This window comes from Castor canadensis, chromosome 8 (assembly GCF_047511655.1).
Source record: "Castor canadensis chromosome 8, mCasCan1.hap1v2, whole genome shotgun sequence".
In the NCBI taxonomy this organism is placed as follows: Eukaryota; Metazoa; Chordata; class Mammalia; order Rodentia; family Castoridae; genus Castor; species Castor canadensis.
The window spans coordinates 149,434,220-149,454,657 of NC_133393.1; positions in this window are offsets into that span (position 1 = coordinate 149,434,220).

Here is a 20,438-nt window from a genome sequence, read left to right on the forward strand (position 1 = left end):
ACCAGCTTTGTGAAGCCCTGAGTTAAAAACCCAGTCTCCCCCCCCCACAAAAAAAAGCCCTTGCTAGTCAAGAGAGAAGAGGATATCTATAGACTTGCACTGTCTTGCCAGTTGTGCAATAGCTCACTGGGCTATTGCCATTGGCCTCTGTTTCCCCATCTATCAAATGAGGTATTCATTCATTCAACAAACATGTACTGAGTCTGTTCTGTTTAGCTGTGTCCAGGGCTCTGTGATGTGGAAGTGAGGCTGAATCCCCTACCCTGGAAGAGCCTGCCAACCACATAGCTATGAAATAGGAGCCTGTGCAAAAAGAACTGAGGATTTCCCCTGAAACAAGGTCAATGAAACTGAACCTTAAGGGATGCTTATTTGTCAAGTGTGAAAGGTAGGCTTGAAGACAATGGTTTGCCAAAGGGTAGCTGTGATTTGGTGCAGCCAGAGAGAAAGGAATCAGAGGCCAGTCTGGAAAGATGGGTAGAGCTCTGATGCAAGATTGGAGACTTAAGGGGTTGAAACTTCTTTTTGTTTGTTTTCTTGGAATACTGGAGATCGAACACAGGACCTTGAGCATGTGAGAAGCAAGTGCTGTACCACTGAGCCACATCCCCACCCCAAGGGGTGAAAACCATCCCAGGGCAGTGGAAGGCTCTGAGGGCTTTTGGACACCTGTGTATTTTAAAGGAACAAGGACCAGCTGGACAGGGAAAAAGTGCTGAAAGGAAGCTGTGTGTGGGGCTGGGGGCCATTTTCTGATACTCTATGTGAGCCACAAGAGTGGGAACCTGAAAGGGGCACTGATGTGAATATGCAAAAGAAAGGGCCACTCAGGGATTGATGGAGCTACTCAAGCTTGAGGCCCTGAGTTCAAACACATACTGCCAAAAAAAAAAAAAGAAGAAGAAGAAGAAAGAAAGAGAGGGCCACTGAGGAACTATAGGATGGGTAGGGTGTGCCAGAGTGGAGGAGGGGTGAGGAGAGGAAGCAGTGAGGCTGGTAGGGAGGATATCCATTTGGGATGTTGGGTGGATGGCAGTGCTTTTCCAGGGAATAGTTTAATTTACCATTCGTGGGGTTAACTGTATCCTTCGTCCTTCCAAGAAGAAGGTCTAAGGCTACATACCAAGATGTGTGCAAGGCATCAAGACGACACTAAGGAAGTAGGGAAGGGAAGTGAGATGAAGCCAGAGGTGGAATTGCATACAGCCTGCACATTATAGATCTTTGTTTCAGAGGGGTGGAGCCCTCCCATTTGGTTCTGAGCCTCTGTGTAGCCAAACAAAAAAGATGAATGTGGTTAGTGACACAGCCACAGCTTCTACATGATAAAACAAGTCAATGGCCAAAAGGATCCATTGTGCCTGAAATATAAGGCTTGAAGGCATTTCTCCTGGGATGGGGAACAGGGGGCCTCCTAAAGGAACCAGGGTATGAGGCAGCTGATGCTGCTTGGAACACACACAGGGCCTTGGACACTTGGTGAAAAACGAAGACCTCATGGCAATGAGTCCATCTGTGAGCTGTTCACAGGCCAAAGCAAGTGGGCTGGGTTACATGATCAATGACTGTTGATTTCTTTTTTTTTTTTGCAGTACTGGAGTTTGAACTCAGGGCCTACAGCTTGAGCCACTCCACCAGCCCTTTTTTTTTTTTTTTTTTTTGTGAAAGATTTTTTTCAAGATAGGGTCTCTTGAACTATTTGCGATGGCTAGCTTCGAACTGTGATCCTCCTGATCTCTGCCTCCTGAGTAGCTGATTACAGGCATGAGCCACCCACACCCAGCTGATTTAATTTTTTTAAAAAAAACCCAAAGTTGGCCAGGTGTAGTGGTATACATCTGTAGTTATAGCCCTCAGGAGGCTGAAGCAGGAAGAAGCTCCATCACACCCTTCCCTAGGACAGATAAAATCCTGGGTGGATGAGGCCAGCTGGATGCCTGGCTCAAGCCTCCTTGGGTCTAGAAGTCAAGGGGCCAGCGGTTTCTGGGCCAGGGTGCCCAAGTTCACATTCAGTTTGGTTTCCCTTCATACTGGGGAGTGGTCCTGGGCTCCTTGTCCCCCAAATTCCCAGTGTATGCTGTGGTAACGTGAAACTGTACAACCCCTCCCCCAGGTCCTGCCCCTCACAAATGTCCCCTCCACTGATGGCCAGGACCACTTGCCTTGCCATGAATGTGCCCTCCCGCTGGTCTGACAGGGAAGTTGGGCTGGCCTGCAGGTCTGTGCTTCTCCCTGTGTCCTTTTGCCCCTGAACTGGTGAAATGGGACAGGACCCTGTCAGCCTAGGGAGGGGGCTTTCCTGAAGCAGCCAAGGGTGCCAGGGGCAGGGGCAAGGAGGCATGATTCAAGTGCCTGAGAGACTGCCTGTCACAGGACACATGAGTACAGACACGTACAAATACACACCAAGCATGCACCCGTGCCCTCAAATATACACACGTACATGAACAGGTTCCCTTCCACAGGCAGCTCTGCACACTGGCGCCAGGGGGGACACCTGCAGGGAGGGGCGTCCCACCCTTCTCACATACCTGCAGACTCTCACTGCACCCCGTCCCTGGGCAGACAGGGAGGCGAGTGGGAGCAGCTCATTTCTGAAGTCTGAATGATGAAAGCAAGAGTCCATGACTGCAACAGCCGTTTCTACCCCTCCCCCAGTGACACTGCTCGTTCCCTACTTCCATCCTCTTGCTTTTTTTTTTGAGCCACTTCACCAGCCCTTTTTTGTGATGAGTTTTTTCAAGATAGGGTCTCAGGAACTATTTGCCTTGGCTGGCTTCAAACTGTGATCCTCCTGATCTCTGCCTCCTGAGTAGCTGGGATTACAGGCGTGAGCCACTGGCGCCTGGCTTGCAATCACTTTGGATTCCAATAAGGACAGAACTGATAACATCTTTATGACAAGGGACTGAAACTTTCCATAAGGAACAGTAGAGACTTGCAGGACAGACCATCCCTCCAAATGAGGACAATTACCTATAATGATGAGGCTACACCTTGAGTGGAGTAATCATCTCATGGGAACCAGATTGCTCCCCTTAAGTGATGACAGCGATAACATCTACCCTGGAACCCTCTGGGAACCCTTGGACAGAGATAATGGTCAACCAGAACACAACTGTTTAACTTTAAGCATAAGTGTGTCCCCTGCCCCCAGTTCTTTTGTCTACTTAAACCTACAGCTCATGTCTGCACCCCGAAGATGGCTGAAGATGGACTAAGTGCTTACTCTGCCTCCTGCCACAGCATGTCCTGAGCCGTGTAATAAACCTTTCTCTGTCTTCACCATGCCACTTTATTTGGCATTTAGGGGAAGGTGGCCGGACCTGGCATATGGAATCTCAGGAGTTTGGGCCTTGGGTCCAAAACACTGGTTTCAATTCCACCTGGGATGGTGGTGAGCTGGGGCTGCGGGTGCCAGCAGAAGGGGTTGATGGGGAGGGAGAGACAGACGATGCTGAGGCTTCACTTCAGCCCTCCCCCACAATGTCCCACCTACTCTTCTGCCTGTCAGTACAGCCTGTAGCTCCCATCCCACCCTGAGAACTGGACTCCTGGAGTCCTTGTAAGCAACAGAGGGGGCAGCCCACAAGACAGCAATAGAAAAATAAGAAGGAAGGTCAAGTCCAGGTTTGGAACCAAAAGGAGAGTCCTCAGGCAGGGTTCCCAGGACCCTCTGTGCAGCTTGCCAAGGGCAGAGCGCTGACACCCTCAGGCACTGTCTTTTGAGCTGGCAGTGTGGCCTGTGGGTCAGGAGGGCAAAGCCTGGTCCCTCTGTCCCAGCACTTCTGTGACACTGCAAAGTGTCCACCACCTTGGGTGGATCCCCACTCACCCACCCACTCCTGGTCCTCCCAAGAACCCTAAACCGGCAAGAGAGAACACTGATAGCCCCACTCTGCCAAGACCCTGAGGTGACTTGTCTCTGACCAGCCAAGGCCTTCTCTCCTCCCTCAGGGCCTGAGGTGAGGCTGAATCTTTACCACAAGGAGTTATAGCCCCCAGTGACCCACTCCTTTAAAAGCTTCCAGAACCTCCCAAAACAGCTCTACCAGCTGGGGACTAAGCCTTTAACAAGGACCCTGTGGTACACATTTCACATTCAAATCATAACAAGGAGCTTCTGTTACCCTTCTCAGCCTCAGTTTTCTTTTCTGTAATTACAGATAAAAGAACTCTAAGCAGGGGATATATACAAATATGCCACTTGTAAATTGTAGAATACTCTTTTTTTTTTTTTTTTCCCGGCTTGAACTCAGGGCCTACACCTTGGGTCACTCCACCAGCCCCTTATTTGTATTGGGTTTTTTCAAGATATGATCTCAAGAACTATTTGCCCAGGACTGGCTTCGAACTGCAATCCCTCTGAGCTCTGTATCCTGAATAGCCAGGGTTACAAGGGTGAGTCACCAGTGCCCGGCAGAATACACTTTGTTCTTTAATTACCCTAGCAAAATGCATGAGTCTCTCACAGGATGTAAAAGACTCACGCCTGTTACCCTAGCTTGGTTCTCCAGGTGTCTGATGCCACATTTTCCAGAGCTGTATGTCTTGGCCAACAGGTTTACTTCTCTGTGGTCAGAGAGAGAGACAAGAGGTAGAAGACTGTTTGAGTTGGTTAAGGAATAAAGGGAGTTAACCTTGGACTGTAGCAGGTAGACAAAGAAGGAAAAGGTGTCAGGATTTTTCTTTTTTTCTTTTTGATGGTGGTGATACGGGGGTTTTTGCTCAGGGCCTCGTGCTTGGTAGGCAGGTGCTCTAGCACTTAAGCCACTCTGCCACTGCAAATGAGAATTTAATTAACAACCGGAGTAAACTAGCTAGCGTACAGCCTGGCTACAACCAAATGTCTTTCCCTTTGTAGTCCCGTTTACATTTTCCCCACAGTCCACCATTTCTATGGAAAAGAGGTGTTGCAATCACCTGCTTCCTGCCTGCAGCTAATTCCTGGGCCCAAGTTAAGGAGTCAGTGCTCCTCAGCAAAGGCAGCTATTAAGCCCCTCTTACACTTCCCCCTGTGATAGCCAATGGTGCAGTTTTGTGCCCTGGCCCTGAAGAATCAGAACTGCCCCTTTTGCCCTCCCCCAAACACCAGTGTCTGTGCCCCCAGCCCATTTTGCTAGTTTGACCAGAAGACGGAACACCCATCTGAGTCTTGGCTTCCGCTGATTCCTTTCTACTCTAGTTATTTTTTGGATTGGGTCTTGTGATTTTGCCTGGTCCAGCCCACAGTCCCCCTACCTATGTAGCCTGGGATCAAAGGCATGTGCCATCACACCAGGGCACCATTCACTTTCTATTTATTGCCCACCTGTTGTTGTATGCCAAGACCTAGACATTTGGGAAACACTAACGAATATTTTCTACCCTCTGGCAGCTTCCATTCTAGCCTGAGTGATAAGGACAACATGGAATGGGGCAGATGCACAAAGACAAGTAGAACAAAGGCCGTGAAAAGAGAGCACAGAAGCAGATTTCTGTGCACACAGGGATCTGACCTGTGACTGGAGAGTCACAGGCTAAGGAACAATGTGGGAGATCAGTAACTAAATAGACTGAGAAAAAACTTTGACATGAGCACGGCTCTGCCAAGGGCCCCTTGGTTGATAGGCACAGACCCAGTGAAGGGGAGGCAAGGTTCAGCAAGGCTGCCTTACAGGGAAAACAGGACATGCTGACAAAGTCAGTATAGTCTGCAGTAAATAACAACGTACCACAGCTGCGCTGTTCCTGTCGCCTACACAACTGGACCCATGAGAACTGATCTGCCCTTCTCCCCGCTTTCCCATGCATGCAGGCAGGCAGGTCGCCAGCATCTCTCATCAGGAGTGCCAGATCCATCCGAACCCAGCTTTCTCTATGTCCATCTTTGTGTCTTTTTTCTCAATCCCCAGTTGCTCCCAGTCAGGTCAAGGGACCTACTCAAGCTGGCTGTGAGAGGTGTGTCTGAACAGGGACCTGACTACGGGGAAACTCACAGCTCAGACAAGGGGACACTCTCTGAGTGGTACGCATGGTAAATTAAGGTAAGGGGGAGAGCAGAAAAGATATAGTCATGTATAAAACAGTAGGACAAAATGGCTCAGAGGAAAGAGAGCTCTATGTACAAATGCTAAAAGCAATGCTTAAAACTAGAGGAAGCAAAGTTAGGTCACTTCAGCTTATACAATTTTTAGATTATGTCCAGGACACATGTCCTTGGTTTCCAGAGGAGGGCACTGTAAATCTTGATACTTGGCAAAAGGTGGGAGAAAGACTCCAAGGCCGTACATGGCTGAAGGGCAAGACAGCATGCCAATTTTTACTTTAGGTTTGTGGAGCCAGATTGGAGTCTGCTTAGATCCAACTCCCACACATAAATTAAAATTTCCCTCATCTGTGTCGGAGCCTGGAGGTGCAGGGAGTTTTTCCAGGGTACATGAGGCCCCTTCAGGGGGATAGCAGATTCTAGTAAGTGGGGTGGACTCTATTACCTGTCTGACTGCTCCACCCCAAGGAGACACAGAGCCTGCCTTTTAAATACCATAAGCATAAGACTGAGGATTCAGACACAAGCTCTGACCCCAGTTCTGAGGGAGAAGAATATGAAGATGCCATGGCTCATCAACTAAAAGAGACCCTTCATTTGGGGGACTGTCCATGGCCCCCGAGACCTGAGAGCCATGGCAGTCCCTTACAAAAGGCCTAATTACAAGCACAAATGCATAGGGAAGGTATGCCAGGCTTCCATGTCTATCCAGTGCTTGAGAAACCTGATCCCAATAATCCTCAGCATTTATCAGAGTTCATGAACAAATCTCATTCAAGAGCTTAAAAGAATTCACACAGGCATGCACTGTGTATGGTCCTACTGCCCCTTTTGCTGCTCAATTGTCACAGAGTGCCATGGGGGACTCAGCCCTGCCACCTGAGGACTGGATGGGGATTGCCAAGGCTTGTCCAGCCCAGGGGAATGTTCACTGTGGAAAACTGGCTACACAGAGTTATGTAGGAATAGGCGACTCATAATGCTGTTTGTGGGGTTCCAGTAACCTTGAATACGTCACTCAGTAAGGGCCCATCTGAAGGGGTGCTTAATCAGCTCCAGTTCCCTGCTCAGGCTGATCAGCAGATGACAATTGCAGCCACTCACACCTGGAGGGAGTTGCCTGCTAGGGGAGATAAGTCTCAAGAAATTACTAAAATCCTTCAAGGGCCTGATGAGCCATTCCAGGATTTTGTTGCTCACCCTACACAGGCCGTGGGGAGAACAGTGGTAGACCATAAAGCCGGAACCATGCTTGTCCGACAATTGGCCTTTAAAAATGCAAATAAATATTGTAGGGAGGCTTTATGCCCCCGTAGAAGAAAGGTTTACAACCAAGAAATGATCAGGACTTGTTCTGATACAGGGGTTCATCCTATTCAGGAGGCAGCTCTCGCTGCTGCCCTAAAAGAGGTTATCCATCCCTCCAAAAAAGGGGGCAATGGTGCCTGGTTTACCTGCGGGTAGCTGGGCCATTTTGCCAAAAAATGTAGCAAGGAAAAAGACTCCCCTCCATTAGGACTGGAATGGTGGCATCCTTTTCCAGCTTGGGGGGGCCTGGCCCCCTGGAGTTTGCCTGCGGTGCCATAGAGGGAGACACTGGGCAAATGGGTGTCATTCCCAGACTGATGTTGAGGGCTGCACCCTACAAGAATGTTGTCCCAACAGTGTGGTCTCCACATGATGATCCAGCAGGGCTTTGATCCCTGAAGGATACTGGGAAAAACCCAGCAGGAAAGGTTATACCCTATAGATAGTGACAGACACTTTGGGCGCATCGCATTAGGCTGCTCCCCTAATCAACCTTTTCAGGTTGATTTCAGGCCCTGATCAGACAACAACAATCCCCCCCAACAAGGACAGCCACTTGGATTACATGGCTGACCAAAGAGCCTGTCTGGGTAGACCAGTGGCCCTAACGGGAAAAATTGGCTACAGCTCAAACATTGGTTGAGGAATAGTTACAAATGGGACATATGGAGGTCACTCAGAGCCCTTGAAACACCCCCATATTTGTTATTAAAAAGAAGTCTGCTAAATGGCATTTATTACAAGACCTCAAAGCACCTAACAAAGTGATGCAGTCCATGGACGCCCTCCAGCCAGGGCTTCTGTCTCCTACAGCCCATTCCCTTACAAAATTATTCCTATATTATAGACCTCAAAGACGCTTTTTTACTATCCCACTCCATCCAAAAGATAGGGATAAATTAGCCTTTTCTTTACCCACTATAAATCACTAGGCCCCATATAAAGATACCATGAAAAAGTTTTGCCACAAGGTATAGCCAAGTCCCACTATGTACCAAGAATTTGTTGCTGCGGCCCTCAAACCCCTCCGAGAGAAATTTCCAAAAGCTTATATCTTTCATTATATGGATGATATGCTAATTAGTCACCAAAATGAAACAATTTTACATGTGATATTGGCTAAATTGTTACACACTCCACCTGCCTGGGGGCTAGTTGTTGCCTCGGAAAAGGTACAATGACAGTTTCCATTTTCTTACTTTGGCCACCTCATAGAAGGGCACACTGTCCACCCTCAAAGGATGGAAATTCATAAAGATGCTTTTAAGATCTTAAGTGATTTTCAAAAGCACTTGGGAGACATTAATTGACTATGTCCTGCTCTCAAATTAACCACCACAGAACTTTCTCCTCTTATTAACATACTTAAAGGCGACAGCTCTCCCAGACAATTAACCCTGGAGGGACAACAGATCCTACAAAGGGTGGAGAAGGCTATTCAACAAGCACAACTAAACCAATAGGACTCACACCAACTGTTACAACTGTTAGTATTGTCCTCTCCTGGTGTCCCTACTGGGACCCTTTGGCAACAACAGGAAATAATAGAATAGATGCATCTTGGGCACTCCCCATCAAGAGTGATTACTCCCTATTCTGATTTGGTGGCCAGGATAATTGGGGAGGGACGTTTGCGGTGTGTACAGTTTGTGGGACAAGAACAGGCTCTATTACAATCCCATTTTCTTTTTTCTTTTTTTCTTCTTTTATTCATATATACATACAATGTTTGGGTCATTTCTCCCCCCTTCCCCCGCCCCCTCCCTTGCCCCCTTCCCCCGCCATTTTCTAAGGAACAACAAAATTAGCTTTGGCAGTTTTCAAAAACGTGGCAGAACACATAGGCTAATTTCCCTGGACAGTTAAATGAACACTTCCCACTTCCAAGCTTCTGCATTTTGCATCAACCCCTTCCTTCGTGTTTCCACGTTGGCTATGGAAAACCCTAACCCTGAAGCCCTTACTCTGTTCACAGATGCATCAGGACAGGGATGGCAGCTTATTCTTCTGCAAAGGGTCTTAAGGTTCAGCAAACGTCTTTTTTCACTGCTCAGTGCGCTGAACTGCAGGCTGTCATCGTGGCCTGCCGTGATTTGTCCACTGAGGCCATTAATGTTTATACAGGCAGTGCCTGTGTCGCAGGATTACTGCGTGCCATTGAAACTGCCTATATCGGCCATAACGATAATGGGGAACTATCTCATCTGTTTTGCCAGTTGCGGTCTATCTTACAAGCTGGCCACCATCTCTACTTTTGGGACACTTGCCCTCCCACTCCGGTCTTCCGGGTCCTCTTGCTGAGGGCAACCAAAATGCAGACGCATTGGCTTCTCCCTCTCGCCTTACAGGACATGTTAACCCCTGTGCTTCTGGTTCTGCTGTCACACAGGTTGTTCAGAGTCAGGCACCCTGTCATCAAAACTCAAATGCCCTTCGCAAACGGTTCCACCTTCCCAGAGAACAGGCCCCACAAATTGTTAAAACCTGCCAAAGCTGTGAGCAATACCTCCCCCTTCCACTAGAGGGCGTCAACCCCGTGGCTTCCAGCCAAGGAGTGTCTGGCGCGTGGATCTAACTCATACCACTCTTTGGGTGCCTTCGCTTTGTACACGTCACCACTGACACCTATTCTGGTTTCTTTTATGCCTCTGCCAACAGTGGTGAAGCCACCAAACATGTCATAGCCCACTGCCTGACTACTTTTACTATTGTGGTTAAACTTCACCAGATCAAAGCAGACAATGGGCCCGGGTACATATCGGCTGCTTTTCATGCATTTTGCCAGTCATATCAGATGCTCCATTTTACTGGCATTCCATGTAATCCGCAGGGACAAGCCATTGTAGAATGAGCCCATCTCACCTTAAAATTACAATTAGAAAAACGAAAAGGGGGAGATGCTCTCCCTCCTGCCACCATGCTAAATAAAGCTCTTTACACGCTGAATTTTTAAAATTGTACAAATCAGGGAATAACCCTAGCAGAAGAACACTGGACTGAGTCCAGCAAGGCGACCTTGCCTCAGGTTCTTTGGAAAGATGTATTACGGGGCACATGGCAGGCCCCAGGCCAGTGCTAATGTGGGGCTGAGGGCAGTTTGTGCTTTCCCCCAAGGTGCTGGTCAGCCAGTGTGGGTGCCGTCTTGCTTCGTGAAGCCTATGGAACCACTCACTCCGCAAATGAAGAACTGCTGCTGACGAGGAGAACAAGACAGAACAGATGGCGACAATTCGAGCCCCCAGAGGAAAGGAGGAAGAAGGAGCTTCTCCTGAAATGGAGGCCAGTGATGCCAATGCCACCCCAGGGGAGGACCAGGAACTGTTTGTCTTGAGCAGCACAGAGAGCAGGTCCACACTTTTGGGGACAAATCAAGTGCCTGACAAGGATGGCAGGTGACATATCAGAGGTGCAGGGCTGACAGGCAGTCCCATGGCCTTTTTTTTGGCCATGTTGGCAATTGTCACCCTACAGGTAGGTGGCTCAGTGACCCAAACCCGACAACACTGGTCCTTTCTACCTCACCCACCGCTGCTTCAAGCAGCAACATGGAAAGGACCAAATGGACTAGTTTACACCAATGATTCAGAGTTGGTGGGAGGCCACTCTAATGGGCACATGACTCCCGCCTTCAGTCCATTTAATTTCACAGGGCGATCCGCTTCGGTGCCCTTGTCCTTAGGCTCACTACAATGGTGCCTTCCTACAGCGCCCACCTGGAGGAGCGCTCTTTTGTGGAATGGCACCCATTATGTAGATAAAAAATTGGAATTTTGGGGCTTCAATGCCACTGAGCAATACAATACCCACTATGTTAACACACTCACCCAGAACGTCACCTACGCCCTTCAACAACAAGTGTCTATAGATGAAAAAATTGATGTCCGCTAGACACCCTGGTGGTGGCTGTCCTCGCTATGGGGGGATGAGCTACAAACTATAAAATTCAGACAGGACCTCCTATGTCATGCAGGCTTCCAGCATATCTGTATCACTGCTGCTGTGTACAATGAGTTGGAGTATCCTTGGCAGAGCATCAAAGCTCACGGAATGGAGCCTGGGAAAACAGCAACGATACCTTAAATTTGCAACACCTCAGAAAACACATATTGGCAAAGCAGAGAGCATGTGACCAGGTCATTTCTCCTGCCGACATGGCAAAAACTATATTAGATGAGCTGCAAGGTTTTAATCCATTCCTCATCCTTAAGCATTCCTTCTGGTACCTCATAGGAATAGGAGTTTTACTACTAATCTGCTCTTGTACCTTTTCAGTCAGACGCCGAGCAATCGAGAAACAGCTCTCTGAACTAAACACCAGTCTGCACTGAGAACATTTAAGAAATAAAAAGGGAGATGTGGGAGACCAGTAACTAAATATACCGAGAAGAAACTTTGACATGAGCAAGGCTGTGTCAAAGACCTTTGTGCTGAGAAGGCAAGGCCCCGGCACAAAGGAGGTGAGCAAGGTTCAGCAAGTCTGCCTTGCAAGAGAGGAGACTGACGAAGAGGAACTAGACCTTGACATGAGCACGGCCCTGCCAAGGGCCCCTTGGCTGATAGGCACAGACCCAGCCAAGGGGAGGCTAGTTTCAGCAAGGCTGCCTTGCAGGGAAAACAGGACATGCTGACAAAGTCAGGATAGTCTGCAGTAAATAACAACGTACCACAGCTGCCCAGTTCCTGCCACCTACACAACTGGACCCATGAGAACTGATCTGCCCTTCTCCCCGGTTTCCCATGCATGCTGTATAAATAAATGCACTTGCAGGTGGAGGGGGTCACCGGCATCTCTCATCAGGAGTGCCAGACCCATTCGAACCCAGCTTTCTCTATGTCCATCTTTGTGTCTTTTTTTCTCAATCCCCAGTTGCTCCCAGTCAGGTCAAGGGACCTGCTCATGCTGGCCATGAGAGGACAAAGGTGGTTGAAGGAGTGATACGTGTGGTATGGGAGAACCAACTCACTTCATGTGGAGAAGAAACCCAACTTCACTTCTTCATGCACTACATACAAAGTAGAGTATAGGTAGATAAAAGAAATGTAATACATAAAAAAAAAAATTTAAAAAAAAAGAAAGAAATGTAACACTATCGAGATGATAGAAAAAACCCCAGTACCACCACCACCAAAAAAAAAAAAAAGACAGAAGTATGAAGCTAGGCACCATGACTAAAGGCTCAAGCTACTTGGAAGGCTGAGATTGGGAGGATCAAGTTTGAAGACAGCCTGGGCAAAAAAACAAAAAAACAAAACAAAACAAAAAAACCCCCAAAGTTTGCAAGACCTCATTTCAATCAATAACTGGGCATGGTGAGGCATGTCTGTCATCCCAGCCTGGGCAAAAAGCGAGACCCTATCTCAAAAATAAACAGAGTAAAAAGAGCTTGTTCAAATGGTAGAAAGCCTGCCTAGTAAGCGCAAAGCCCGGAGTTCAAACCCCATTGCCACCAAAGACATTGTATGGGGAGCTGGGATGCAGTTCAGCGGTAGAGCACTTGCCTAACCTGTGTGATACCCTGGGTTCCATCCACAGCACTAAAAAAGAGAAGATGAAAAAGAAGTAGTATGGGAGAAAAATTTTTGTGACCAATGGGTGCTGAAAAACTTCTTAAATAAGGCCTCTGAAGCAGAAATCATAAGAGGTAAATTATTTGGTTATGTTAAAATTAGCACTTGGTGACAGACACTCTTCCATGTGCTTTCTGTTGACCTGTTCAACTGCACAACTCTACAAGCAGGTCCTGTGTTCAGCCTCTCAGACAGCTAAACCCAGCCACAGACGGTAGTGAGAGCCTAGTCAGGCCCATGCAGCCTGGCAAAGGCCAGGCTCTAAGCCAGGGGGCGACAAATGCTTTCTGCTTTCTGCAAAAGGCCTAAGCGCTAATGGCGGGGATTCAAAATGCACTTTACTGGCAAGGATTGTTTTATGCTAAATGCATTGCAATGACGAGCGCCACAGGAAAAAAAAATTATCTAAGCTTCTCAATTGATTTAAACAGGACCTCCTGAAAAACGCTGCCGCCATAAATCCTGTTTGAGATATTTGACAGCCAGAAAAAAAAGACCAAACTGTGTGTGTGTGTGTGTGTGTGTGTGTGTGTTTCTTTGCGAACCCAGGGCCTTGCCCATGCTAGGCAAGCACTCTCTACCACTGAGCTACATCCCCAGTCTGCAGTTAGCCTTTTTTACCTAAATGGGGAGTTTCTCAAGAAAAGCTTTATGCGAAACTGTCTTCTCCTTCCTTTGTTCTTCCAATGAAGACCTCATGAAGTCCTTAGAAACTGTGCTCTGTTTTGGTTTTTTTTGTTTTGTTTTTTTTTTGTTGTTGTTGTTGTTGTTTTTGGTGGTACTGGAGTTTGAACTCAGGGCCTCACATTTGCTAGGCAGATGCTCTACCACTTGAGCCAGTCCACCAGCTAGAAACTGTGCTCTGGCATTGCACAGTCTGTCTCTTGTCAGTTAAATTCACACACCTCCAAACACTGCACCTAGACTGGTAGAAAAAAAGCTTTTCCTCTCAGTGTTTCAAATCAGCTGGCTGGGGGCCTTCTGCTCTAGCCAGACAGAAATGGTGGATTCTGGGCCTTTGCTGGTAGAGGCAGTGGAGTGGATGAGTGGATGACATTGAGCAGCAGTCAGCCCTGGGCCTTTGACAGCTAAGACAGTGGCACGAGGTTCAGAGCCCTAAGTGTTACAGCTCCTGCAGGTCTCTCCACCAGCTGGTCCCCACCAACCCCTGGTCAGTTTTACTTTCTTTGTTCCTGGCCATTGCTTGCCCCTGACAATCTGGTCAGCCTTGCCCAGCCTATGTCCTTACTGCTGTCCTGATGCCAGGGCAACTTCTTTGCAATCATTGCTGCTTCTCTTCTTTTTATTACCAGCTCAGCAAAGGTGGGAAAGACCACTCCAGAGAAAGTCTATTGGGATCTGATATTCTAAGACCATGCAGGTAGCAAAAAAACGATGTCTCCCAACTGCACACAAGATAAACCCAACAGTCTGCTTATATAGCCTGAGAGGGGAGGGTACAGGGGTGTCTGCACCAATCACAACAGTCCCCTCATGTTTGCACCATAGTATAGTCCATTATGCAAATGAAGGATTGTATGTGCACCAATCATAGGTCTTCTGTTGGACCTCAGTGTTTCCTTCTGGCCTGGGTGGAAGTAGCATTTGTGGCAGTTGATTTTCTGTTCAGCCAAGGTTTGGTACAAGCTTCTTGCTGGGGCAGTGCCTTTTGGAGCTGGAGTCCTGTTTTGGGTGCTGGCATGAGGACAGTCCAGCTGTCTGGTTAGCACTCCTTTGCTCAAGACAACCAGTCCAAAGAAGGGTCTAAGAGCTGTCAATTAGGGAGTTAAGTCTCCCCAGGCCCCAACATCTCAGCAGATTTAAAGGGGAAAAAAGTAGGGCTGGTGGAGTGGCTTTAAGTGGTAGAGCACAGAACACCTCTCTAGCAAGTGTGAGGCCCTGATCTCAAGCCCCAGTGCCACCAAAAAAAAAAAAGCGCTGGTGGCTTACACTTGTAATCCTAGCTGCTCAAGAGACAGAGATCAGGATGATTGAGGTTCAAGCCAGCCCAGGCAAATAGTTCAAGAGACCTTATCTTGAAAAACCCTTCACAAAAAAGGGCTGGTAGAGTGGCTCAAGGTGTAGGCCCTAAATTCAAATCCCAGTACTGAAAAAAAAAGCAGAATGTTAGGAAAATGCCACACAACGCACACAAAGGAGGCTCACGAGGTATCTCATGTCCAAACTGCGGCTCAGGCTGCAGAAGAGGCAGTTCTTATCATTCCCCATTTTTTGTTTAATAAAGAGAGAAAGAGAGAGAGAGAGGAGAAGGGCTCTGTCAGTCTTCTGCCACAGTTGTCAGTCCTAGAAAATCAGTTAGGGAGGAGGAATGTTGAGGGGGTCTGGACCCCCCTGCCTTGAGAGGTAGAGGGGCAGTCCTTCACCCAGTGGCCCTCCTGTTTGCACATAGGACATGGTCCTGGTGGGCAGTGTATCTTAGGACAGGCCTGGGCCCAGTGTCCCTCAAGGCCACACGGAAAACATGGGCCTTGAGGTGTTTGGGATTTTCCCTGGCCTTGTGAGTAGCGGGGGGGGGGGGGGTTGCTGGAGAGCTTGGGCCAACATCTGGAATTTGGTCTTCTCTCTCCTCTCCTTATCAGCCCGTTGCTGTTCCTCACGGTAATTATAAACCTTAAAAGCCACATTTAGAATTTCAGCCTGTGGAGTCTGAGGTTCATTTTCCAGCCTTTTAAGTTTCTTTCTTATATCTGGGCTGACTGGAAGATAAAGTGGGTCATAAGGATAATTGTCCCGTCCTTAGTTTCAGGGTCAACTTTTGTGTGGCGTCGTAGCGCCTCTGTAAGTTGGGACAAGAAACTGGCTAGATTTTCTTTTTCCTCTTGTTGAACTTCTCTGAGTTTATCAAAATTAACAACCTTTTGGGCAGCCCTCTTTAACCCTACCACCTAGGGAGGTGACCATCTGGTCCCTGGAAGTTAGGTCATTAGTTTGATAGACCCAGTGGGATTTTGCCTCTGGAACTGCCAGCATTCCCACAGGGTGGGCAGGGGTGGTGTGGTGAATCTCATCTGCATGTGTCTTAGCCATGTCCCAGACCCTTCGTCTCTCCTCCGGGAGGAGGGTTGAGGAGAGGATGGTATAAATGTCATGCCAGGTGAGGCTATAGGATTGAGCTAAATATTGAAATTCTTTAATATAAGAGTCAGGGTTAGTGGTGAAGGAACTTGCACGATACACTCCACACTGGCCACCTCCTGGAGAGGGTAGGGGAAAACTGGCTGGCTGGGGGGGCTGTGAGAGCGGGTGTGGGGGGGACTCAGGGGATCCTGTGGTTTCAGATTGGTGGGAGGGCAAGTGGAAGGGGGAACGGAAGGAGGAGTGGAGGAAGGGGTGGAAGGAGAGGTGGGGGAAGCAGTGAAAGGAGCGGCAGGAGGAGAGGCAGAAGGAGGGGTGGGAGAAGCACTGGGGACCAGCTGCTGAACAATGGAGGCTCCTGTCTGATAAGGTGGAGGCTCATTAGCAGGATCAAAAGAAGGGAAGGCATCAGAGTCAGGGAGGGTAGTTAGGGTTTTTGTAGCCAGAAGGACCTGGGCAGGGGAGCAAGAGATGCAGAGAGAAGGCTTAGAGCAGAGATAAGAGAAGGCCTGGACATAGGGGATCTCCTTCCACTTTCCAGTGCATTTACAGAAGTTAGAGATCCCTGAGAATGTTAGGGTCGAGTGTGCCATCTAGTGGCCATTTAGAGTCATTGTCCAATTGGTATTGTGGCCAAGCCTGATTGGAAAGAAAAATTAATTTTTTTGCCTTTAGATCAGGCGAGAGCCATAGAGGCTTGAGGTTGGCCAATAGACAGCCCAGAGGAGTGTCTGAGGGAATTTTGGAAGGTCCAGTCCCCATGATGAGACCCTGTCCAAGGAAGAATATGGCAGCATCCCCAAGATATTCCTTTCCTGGACGAAACAGAGAAGTGGAGGGACCTCAAGGGAACATCTTCACCAAGAGGATCGCCCACGCCTCAGGAACCTGGCTCCTGAGCTAAGTGTGTCGGGACCTAGTACTAGGATTTTCCCAACTGAGAGATAGAGAGCCACAACCCACAACCCGAGGGAACTCACCAAGGGAGGACGGAGTAAATCAGGCGGTAGTGGGCGAGTTACAGGAAGTGCACTGGCCTTCAGGAGGTTCCCTGTGAGTGAGAGTGGCGATGGCAGCACTAGTCTGGGGTCAGGGGTCCTGGTAAAGCAGCTCAGATCCCAGTAAGTTTATCCAGGCTTAAGGAAGGCAGCTCCCACCTACGAGGGCCTGAATTTACTGACTGGGAGAGCAAGGTCGATGCTGGAAGCTCACCTGATCCTGGCCAACGCATCAAATGTTAGGAAAACGCCGCACACCACACACAAAGGAGGCTCACGAGGGTTAGCTCATGTCCAAAGTTTACTAAGCAGGCTGGCTGGCCGAGAGAAAAAGGCACAGCAGCTTCTCTCGGCTGGTCTGGCCTTAAGTAGCATTTGAGAGAAAGCAAGGGCAAGGGATGGACAAAGAAAGGTGGCAGGAGATAAGGGACAGTGGGCTTTGATCTGCAAGGGATGAGACCAGCTGCAGGAGCAAGGTCTAGGGGTGGGCAAAGCAAGGGGGTGGGAGATAAGGAACAGTGGGCTTTGTTTTGCAAAGAGTGAAACCAGCTGTGGCTTAGGCTGCAGAAGAGGCAGTTCTTATCACAGAACAAGGGAAAATAGCTTTCAAAAAGGGTATTTACAATGGCTTCTCAGTTACAGTATCTTAACAATGCTCAACTTCTGTCCCAGTGGCCCAGGAAGAGGTGGCTTCCTGCTGTCTGTTTCATCAGCACAGTCTGTCAACTACTCAAACCGTGCCCTTGTGGTGGGACAACATGCAAATGAATGAGCATGCTGTGTCCTCTATTATGGACAATGAAATTAAAATTACATCTTTCTCTCTCTTTTTTTTTTTAACGTGTTATAAAGTGTTATTCTCTTGGGGTTCCCCCCCTTAAGTATATTTAAAATACAAAAGACATTCTTAGCTTACAGGATGTACAAAAAATTAGCAACAGGCTGGATTTGGTGAACCCAGAATAAGAATACGGCCATGCCTGGGAAGACTTATTTGCTCAAAGGCAATACAGGAAGACTAAAAGGAATTACAAATTAATAAGAAACATTCTGAAGACTCCATTTCCCAGCCTGCATTGCAGCTAGGTGTGGCCATGTGACTGAGTTATGGCCAATGGAGTTGTGGGAAGAAGGGAGGGCCTAACCCTCTGACCTGACCACTAATACTCCCAAACCTTGATTTCATTGTGAAAACTAAAGCAGAGAGACTGAGGCGAAGGGAAGTTTTTATTAGTTTGTTTTGCTCATTTGTTATTTTATTTATGTAAGGAAATATAGGCCCCAAAAGTGACCACGTAGAGAGGAGTGATCTGGCCAAGAGAGTCTTTATTGCTGGGTGGGAGGGGGGGAGGGAGGGGGATGGGGAGGGGGAGAGAGGGAGAGAGAGGCTTAACTACCCCTCAGTGAGACTCAGCATGATCTGATTGGTTAGGATCTTATGGTTCATGCTGATTGGAGGTTGGGGCAGAAGGAGGATTCAAGCTAGACTTGAGGCAGGACCGTGACCCTGGGAAACGGAAGCTTAAGGGTGCAGTAAGAACCGAAACCCATCAGTGCCATTATTGCCAACATTCCTCCCTTTTTTGTTTGTTAAGGAAGGGGGGCGTTGTGTTCGCTCTGGCTTCTTCGAGCTGGCAAGGGGTGGTGTAGGGGAAGGGAGGGTCAGTTGGCAAACAGTGTTGGGGTGGTGACCCTCATGATGGCGTACACCCAGGCTCCGAAAATGAAGATTTCCTCTTCCCTGAAGTTGATGAAGGTCCCTTGCAGTCACAGGTCATAAAGAGTCTCGAGCCAATCCTCCGCCTCCGCATGGTGGGTGTCAGCCAACTATCCTCGCGTTTGAGAGGTTGGTGTCCCTGGAGGTACAACTGGTTAAATTTCTGATTAGCAAGAGCAGACATGCAGTATGATACAAGGGAGGAAGATTAAGAATAAGAGAGCAAGAACACAGGCATCAGGATGGGCATTGGCCAGGAGAACCACTGTGAAATGTTGTTCCCTAGACAATTTCAAGAGTCCTCCAACTACAGAGAGAGAAATGGGTGGCCATACATTATCTAAGACCCAAATAGGAATATTAGGAGGAGCATAAAAAGGTGTCTGTTCAGGGACTACATACCTAGGGATCTAAATCCTGCAAAATCCTATAACTGCCAGGCAAGCTGTAAGCTGTCTTATGGTATGGGGGTTGGGAAATGGAAGATTGGGTTGATGCATTTATGACTCAGGGAGTGAGTCTGTCCCTTTAAGGCCACACCTAGGTAGGTGACCTGTGGGAGGCAGGGACTGTCAGGATTTAAATGTAACCCTCTTGGATAAAAGAGAGCTTTAGCTCATTATTTTATATAAGTTGACACTTCTAAACTTTTAAATGTTTGTAGCATATTTAGATAAAGTATAACATAACACTGTTACAAGGTGGTCATTTAAGACACATAAGCAAATATGTAAATGAACTCTGATTTAGTAGTACTTAAAGCTTGACAAGATCAGCAGAAAACAAATAATTTCTTTGATAAAATCTTTCTCTGTAACGGTTTTTTGTAGATGTTACTCAGAGCAGAACAATATTAAGACAACTTTGTTATTTCATAGACATAGAGGATTTGATTTTAGTTTGATATGACCCTAAAAATCTTTCAGGCAACCCTTAAATTATATTCAACTTTAACTTTACCACACACCGAAGCTTTTATTATACACTTTTCAAACTTATTCAGACCTTCATACAACATACTAAACCCTTTGATGGTTTGTTTTTATCCCTCCTATTTGAAACAATCTTTAGGATAAACCCTTTTTTACAAAATCCTTTCTTATCCAAAAACATTTATTTTTCCTTTAACTTTTCAAAAAAATACATTTATTACCTATCTATATCCTTTCCAGTTGTTTACTTTGTAACTTGTATTTATTTATTTTTGCTGTACTGGGGCTTGGACTCCGGGCCTTCACCTTCAGCCACTCTTCCAGCCCTTTTTTGTGACGTATTTCTGAGGTAGAGTCTCTTGAGCTATTTGCCCAGGCTGGCTTCCAACCATGATCCTCCTGATCTCTGCCTCCTGAGAAGCTGGGATTACAGGCATGAGCCACTGGTGCCCAGCTTCGTTTGTTATTGTTTTTTTTTGACCCAGGGTCTTTCTGTGTAGTCCAGAATGGCCTCGACCTTGCAATCCTCCTGCCTCTGCTTCCCCACTGCACAGTGCTGGGATTACAGACCTGTACCATACCACCAGACCTGGCACAAGGGGGAGTTTTTAAAGGCAAAAATAGGAAAACTACACAAGATATTTTGAAATGATAATCTGTGGCCACAACGATTAATAACAAAGGTGCTGTTTTTCTGAGGTTGACCAGAGTTCCCTGGTAGTCTTTGTAGAAGTACTTTTTGTGTAAGGTTGGCTCACTCTGTGCAAGCTTGTGGTTCTGATAGAGACATT